Below are 6,649 nucleotides of genomic sequence, written 5' to 3'. Positions count from 1 at the left end.
AGCCAAACCCGTAATCTCAACATATTCATTTACTACATCTTCATAAAAAGGACGTCAACCATTTAAATGCTTCCAGTTAACTTATATTCCAAACCCAAGGGCATTATTAGTAACGCTAATTCTCAAATGCATCCAAATCATGCATTCGCACGTACTTGCACACATACAAACTTACAATCATACACATCTACATACCTAATATACATTTAATCATACCTACAATCATGTATTCATACCTACATATTCCGTACGTATTTTTGTATACATTTACATGTAATACATGTCCAACTTCATTACACACATCTATCACACTCTTATATAAATTACATGAGGCTTAGACTTGGGTTTACAACTTATAATCGTCAAGGAAACACTCGAAATCATGTTTGGGAGGCCCGTCGTAGTTCACGGATAATATACCGAAGCCTACGGCGCATAAATCACATAAATAATATTTTTGACAGAACCTTCACCCGGCCGTGTCATTTCACCACCCGGCCGTGACGACTCTGCACTTTTCCTAGCCATTAATCCTTACCGAAACGGACATAACTCTCTCATTTTTCATCCGTTTTGCGTCACGTTTCTTCCTATATGATTGTAATTTAATATCCTATCATGTGATCTTGAAGTCCAACATCCGAGTTAAGGAATTTCTTAACTTATACATATTCGGCTTGTTATTCATCTATGAATTATTCGACCCATTCGTGCATTTATCAAAATAATCTATTGATTTGACCTCAACTTCGTATGAACTTAACAATTAAAACATCATATTACTTAAACAACTAAAGAAGTGATTATAGAAATCACTTACCTCGTGCGTCCAAGTTTGTGCATATCTTCCTCATTTCCTCTTGATCCGTTAGCCTTCCATATTTGAGTCCATCTTGACATGGTTCTTATTCTTTCAAGCTATCATGTTTACAACATTGTTATCATATATGCTTATACATAATAACATCCATTTCCAACACATGGGTCACATTGACTTTCACAAGTCCATTATAACATACACAAGTCCTATTTTAACAATTATTTCATTCCAATTCCATACAATTTAGCATATCATCAAATCATGGCATGTTAGAACATACCCATTATACTATATACGCTTCACACTCATGTAGTAAGACACATACAACCTCATTCACCTAGATTCCACGTATGTACATAAACAACTTCCATTCATACTAGTATTTATGTAATCCTACTTGTAGCATCATAATCCATGATTCGCCAACCTAAATCATCATTCGAATATTTCTTCTTCCTTATACATTCACGTTCTTACAATTAATTCATAACCATATTTAGAAAGTTCGGCAACCCATGGAATCCATTGTATCATTTAAGCATAAGGTACCATTTCTAAAGCATACTACTACCACATGATACTAGCAAATCCAATCTTCTACATGAATCATATCTAAAGCACACTTCTTATGTTAATTCACTATTCAACACACCATTATTACTTCCTATACATATTCATTCATTGTTTACATCCAATCTCATCCGATAATCTCACCTATGCATTTCATCAAACACTTGGTGTGCATGCCATCATTTAAGCATATAGTACAAGTATTTTATGCATACTCTTCCTAGTTCATAACATAGATTATCAATTTCAACTAGAATTATATAACTTTTATACCATTATATATCAATTACTTCTTACAATCAACATCAAATAGTAACATCACACAAGCATTGAACATGTATAATCATCCATATCATCATCTCTACTACTACAAGTAGGTTTATAAAATTTTCTTTCAATTAAACTAAAATCAAGCATGATTTCCACTCTAGGGAGTAACCCTAACATCTAATTAGCACAAATCATACCACGAATTCATGATTGGGTTGAAACCCTTTTTCTACAATTCACCAAATCCAGAAATTCGACTTACCACTTCACTAGGTATGCTTAGATGATCGATAAGAGGGCTCATGCACTGGATTTTCTTATGATTTTAGGCTTCAATTGCTTGATTTCTTGAGTTTAGGGTTTCCCCCTCCTTCTGCCTTGTTCGATCGATCCCCCAGACACACTCACTGTGTTTGGGGTTTAAATTTTTTTTTTTTTACTAATTTAAGTTTAATCACTTTGCACTTTACCCCCTTCACTTAGTTGCTAATTACAATTCTAATCTTTAAACCACATTTAACTACCATCTTGCCATAAATTCTTAATAATGTTAAGTTTGTTATTTATCCTCACTTGTTTTATTGAGTTTTCATTTTTGGGGCGTTACAAGTCTACCCCCCTTAAAAGAGGTTTCGTCCCCGAAACCTTTCTCATTCCAACTGGACCAATTCTATTCCTACTTTTTCATCTTTTCATTCACGAGGCTTAACACCACATGGATGCATTCGAGGTCTTGGCAAGAGTTTCATTCATTCATAAACATCTTTGTACGCATTGTCCCTCTGTTCTTAAATCAAGTAAATTCCTTTCATAATCGCATTAAAGTCAGACTCTGATCCAGAGCTCTTATTAGTGTCGTTTTCATTTTATAATGCTAGCTCCTAGCACATACCATCACTAGTGCTTCATTCATCGAATTTATTCCAAGTGTATACAGTTATTAATCATACAAACTAAGTCTATGGCTTGTTTCTAACATCCTATTTAAGCATATTACATATATATATTTACTAATTGAAATAAATCAATTTATTTTATTCTACTCATACATCATATGCTATCTTTCATTTTATTCACTATGAGCCTTCCTTAACATTCCATTTCTATCCTTACTTCTGATTACCCTTAAGCTTATAGGAGGGGTCGATATTTTATCATACGCATTTATAATCATTCGAAATACTTACGGTTACAACCAAAATCACCCTTCTTAAACTTACTTATCCGTACTTAACACGAAAACTAAGCATTATTTCCATGGTTACTATTGTTATTCATGCCATGCTTATCTTTTCTACAATGTCTTGTTCAAATGAACATGGCCAACAAGCCGAGCATCAAGGTTAGTATTTCTTAATGATACTTGCCGTCTCTTACATTCTATCAGAATTTCCACAATTACGAGCATTCAAGTTCTATACCACTCGACAATCATTACGAACATACTTGACGGAAGTAAATTCCATTGATTCGTTATCCATGCCTTACGATGATCATTCCTTTCCGATTAGTGACATTGCGTCTCTATTCTTCAAGCTCATCTATGAGTATAAAACTTAACAACTCAAATCATTAACTACCGAGTTCAAATGGCGATCGCCATCTGACCCGTATGTCCCATTTAATACTTCTACCATTCTTGCATACAACGCATTTGCATAAATATACTCATGTATATATATATATATATATATATATATATATTTAGATGTAAGTTTAAACATAATTTGGGTCATATTACTTAAGGAATATTTACTTGTTCGGTCCGTAATTACTTACACATTCGAATATTTTCATTCTTATCGTTCTTTTGCTCATTTACTTTGCATTTACTTAACATGGTCAAGCTATCGACTTCTTCTTATGTAGACTAGTTTCGCCCTTTTTATACCTTAAGTCCGCTTCGCGGAATTGAACATTGCATTCATGCCTTTCATTCCTTGAACCCGTCTCACGGATTCAAGCAGTGCATCCATATCTTTCATTCTTTGAATCCGTCTCGCAGATTCAAGCATTGCATTCGTATCCTTCATTCCTTGAATCCGTCTCGCGGATTCAAGCATCGCATTCGTATCTTTCATTCCTTGAATCCGTCTCGCGGGTTCAAGCATCGCATTCGTATCTTGCATTCCTTGAATCCGTCTCGCGGATTCAAGCATCGCATTCGTATCTTGCATTCCTTGAATCCGTCTCGCGGGTTCAAGCATCGCATTCATACATTGTTGGTCTGTACTTTTTACGGATTTAACATTTTATTCTTATCACTTGCACTTTTTACCCTTACGTAATACTCTCAATCTCCCGAGAGTCTTACTACTCATTTCACCCATACGCCCACCTGCTACCCAATTCTAACGAACATACCTGTAACAATTACCGCGGTCTCACGAACGTCATACGTTTCTTGTGTACTGGCCAGGTACACAATCCACGTACTAGTTTCGTGTCTTCGCGTAATCGCCACATTATGCCCGAAGAATTAAGTTTCGGCACGTGTTACATTTTTAAAACTTCCTTACCATGTTGTTATTATATTCATTTAGAATTTTCTTTCACTTGCCTAATCTTACCATTTCATACATCCACGCGTTGAGTTTACGTACCAGGGGTCAATTCGTCTTATTACTTGCCTTGATGTCGGTCCTAGACCGCGTTCACGGATCATCCCTTCCGCCACTTCTGTGATCTTGGTGAATAATGCTTCTTGACGAATAGTATAATCATCATCATTAACGTTGCTTGCATCAGCCATCTACACAATGTCATGTTTACATTTAATACGGATCATAAGCTTTCAACACATCATAGTTCATTAGTCCGACTTTACTATATTCACATTCTTATATTCTAGACTTTATCATTTGTTCGTGTCCTTAGACACCTTACTTTCATCTTTTACAATTTCCTTTCATTGTAACCACTATGCGTGGTCTCACATATCTTATTAGGCCTTATATGGCCCTTACATGAGCGTTTAATAGGTCTTTAAACAATTCGGAGACTCAAAATACGGAAAACAAAACAAAACAATAACTGAGATTTGTGCATGGCGTCGGTGACGGCCGGAAGGTCCGTCGGCGACGGTTTCTGTAAGTGTCCGTCGGCTAGAAAAGCCCGTAAGCAGCAAATTAAGCCGTCGGCCATTTGGGGGCGTCGGCGACGCACAATAACGGCGTCGGCGACGGCCTGTCGAAATGCTAAAACGCTGCTGTGTCATTTTTTTGTTACCTTGTCCATTTCCTGTGCATATTTCCAGCCATACGGTTCTCGTAATCTCCGTATGGCCTCCCTATCTATTCATCTATAAACTTAGCTTCTATTTTGCATTCGAAACATATAACACATACTATTATTCTTACCGAGAACTTAGCGTATTACCTCATTGGCGATCTTGGAGCGAGCACACTTTTGCACGAGCCTTCGGTTTGAGTTCAAGCACTATTACTCTTGCTCGAATCCCTCAAACCTAGGCTCTGATACCAACTTGTTACGTCCGCGTTTGCGTCTAATAAAAGACGACTAAAGGACACTAGAAATATAAAAATTCTCTTAGAAGTGTCCAACTTTTCGGAATTTTAAATGATAATATCAATAACGCAGGTGCATTAATTTAACAAAAATTGGGCATGACCCGTCCATAAAATGAGCATACCCCTGTTTTAAACATAATCAAACTAGATACAATTCTACGATTCATTCGACAAAATACTACTAAGAATCAATACAACAAATTTGGACTAAAAACATTTGAACAAGCTAGCGGAAGCGTTTGGTATGACATAACATGAACACGCGCTCGCTCCGATTCTCCAAGTCGCCTGAATTGAGGATTTACCTACAATCAACAACAAAGCTTTAAAAGGTTAGTCATTTACTTATTTACTTATAAAACCGTCACTTTAGTTCCATTCGTGTATGTACTTTCATTTCACTCGCGCATTCGATTACCCAATTAAATGGGTATGACATATATTTTCAACAACTAACCCGTTGGTAGATGATGACGACCAAACATAAAATGTTGTATAAACTAAAACGTCCACAGCATATTCTAACCGCATAAGTTACTTCAATCCGATTATCCTTTCAACATTCAACCGTTTCATTATTATATCAACACTTCGAAAGTCCGACATTCATAACCTGCACTTTCAAACATACTCAATAATAACTTGGTTAGCCAAACCCGTAATCTCAACATATTCATTTACTACATCTTCATAAAAAGGACGTCAACCATTTAAATGCTTCCAATTAACTTATATTCCAAACCCAAGGGCATTATTAGTAACGCTAATTCTCTCTCATTTTTCATCCGTTTTGCGTCACGTTTCTTCCTATATGATTGTAATTTAATATCCTATCATGTGATCTTGAAGTCCAACATCCGAGTTAAGGAATTTCTTAACTTATACATATTCGGCTTGTTATTCATCTATGAATTATTCGACCCATTCGTGCATTTATCAAAATAATCTATTGATTTGACCTCAACTTCGTATGAACTTAACAATTAAAACATCATATTACTTAAACAACTAAAGAAGTGATTATAGAAATCACTTACCTCGTGCGTCCAAGTTTGTGCATATCTTCCTCATTTCCTCTTGATCCGTTAGCCTTCCATATTTGAGTCCATCTTGACATGGTTCTTATTCTTTCAAGCTATCATGTTTACAACATTGTTAGCATATACGCTTATACATAATAACATCCATTTCCAACACATGGGTCACATTGACTTTCACTAGTCCATTATAACATACACAAGTCCTATTTTAACAATTATTTCATTCCAATTCCATACAATTTAGCATATCATCAAATCATGGCATGTTAGAACATACCCATTATACTATATACGCTTCACACTCATGTAGTAAGACACATACAACCTCATTCACCTAGATTCCACGTATGTACATAAACAACTTCCATTCATACTAGTATTTATGTAATCCTACTTGTAGCATCATAATCCATGATTCG

The 6,649-nt window shown here is 35.7% G+C and overlaps 1 long non-coding RNA gene across 1 annotated transcript; it reads right to left on the bottom strand.

Moving 5' to 3' along the window:
- Positions 1–5,233: 5,233 nt before the first annotated feature.
- LOC110935022 lies at positions 5,234–5,902 on the bottom strand. The gene is made up of 2 exons (XR_002588806.2): positions 5,648–5,902; positions 5,234–5,495 (listed from the first exon to the last, which is right to left on the bottom strand). It is a non-coding gene; the product is annotated as an uncharacterized LOC110935022 (long non-coding RNA).
- Between the last annotated feature and the right edge of the window lie 747 nt (positions 5,903–6,649).

Source organism: Helianthus annuus, chromosome 4 (assembly GCF_002127325.2).
Source record: "Helianthus annuus cultivar XRQ/B chromosome 4, HanXRQr2.0-SUNRISE, whole genome shotgun sequence".
In the NCBI taxonomy this organism is placed as follows: domain Eukaryota; kingdom Viridiplantae; phylum Streptophyta; class Magnoliopsida; order Asterales; family Asteraceae; genus Helianthus; species Helianthus annuus.
Note: the sequence above shows the minus strand (reverse complement) of the source record. Positions and strands in the feature narration are given on the sequence as shown.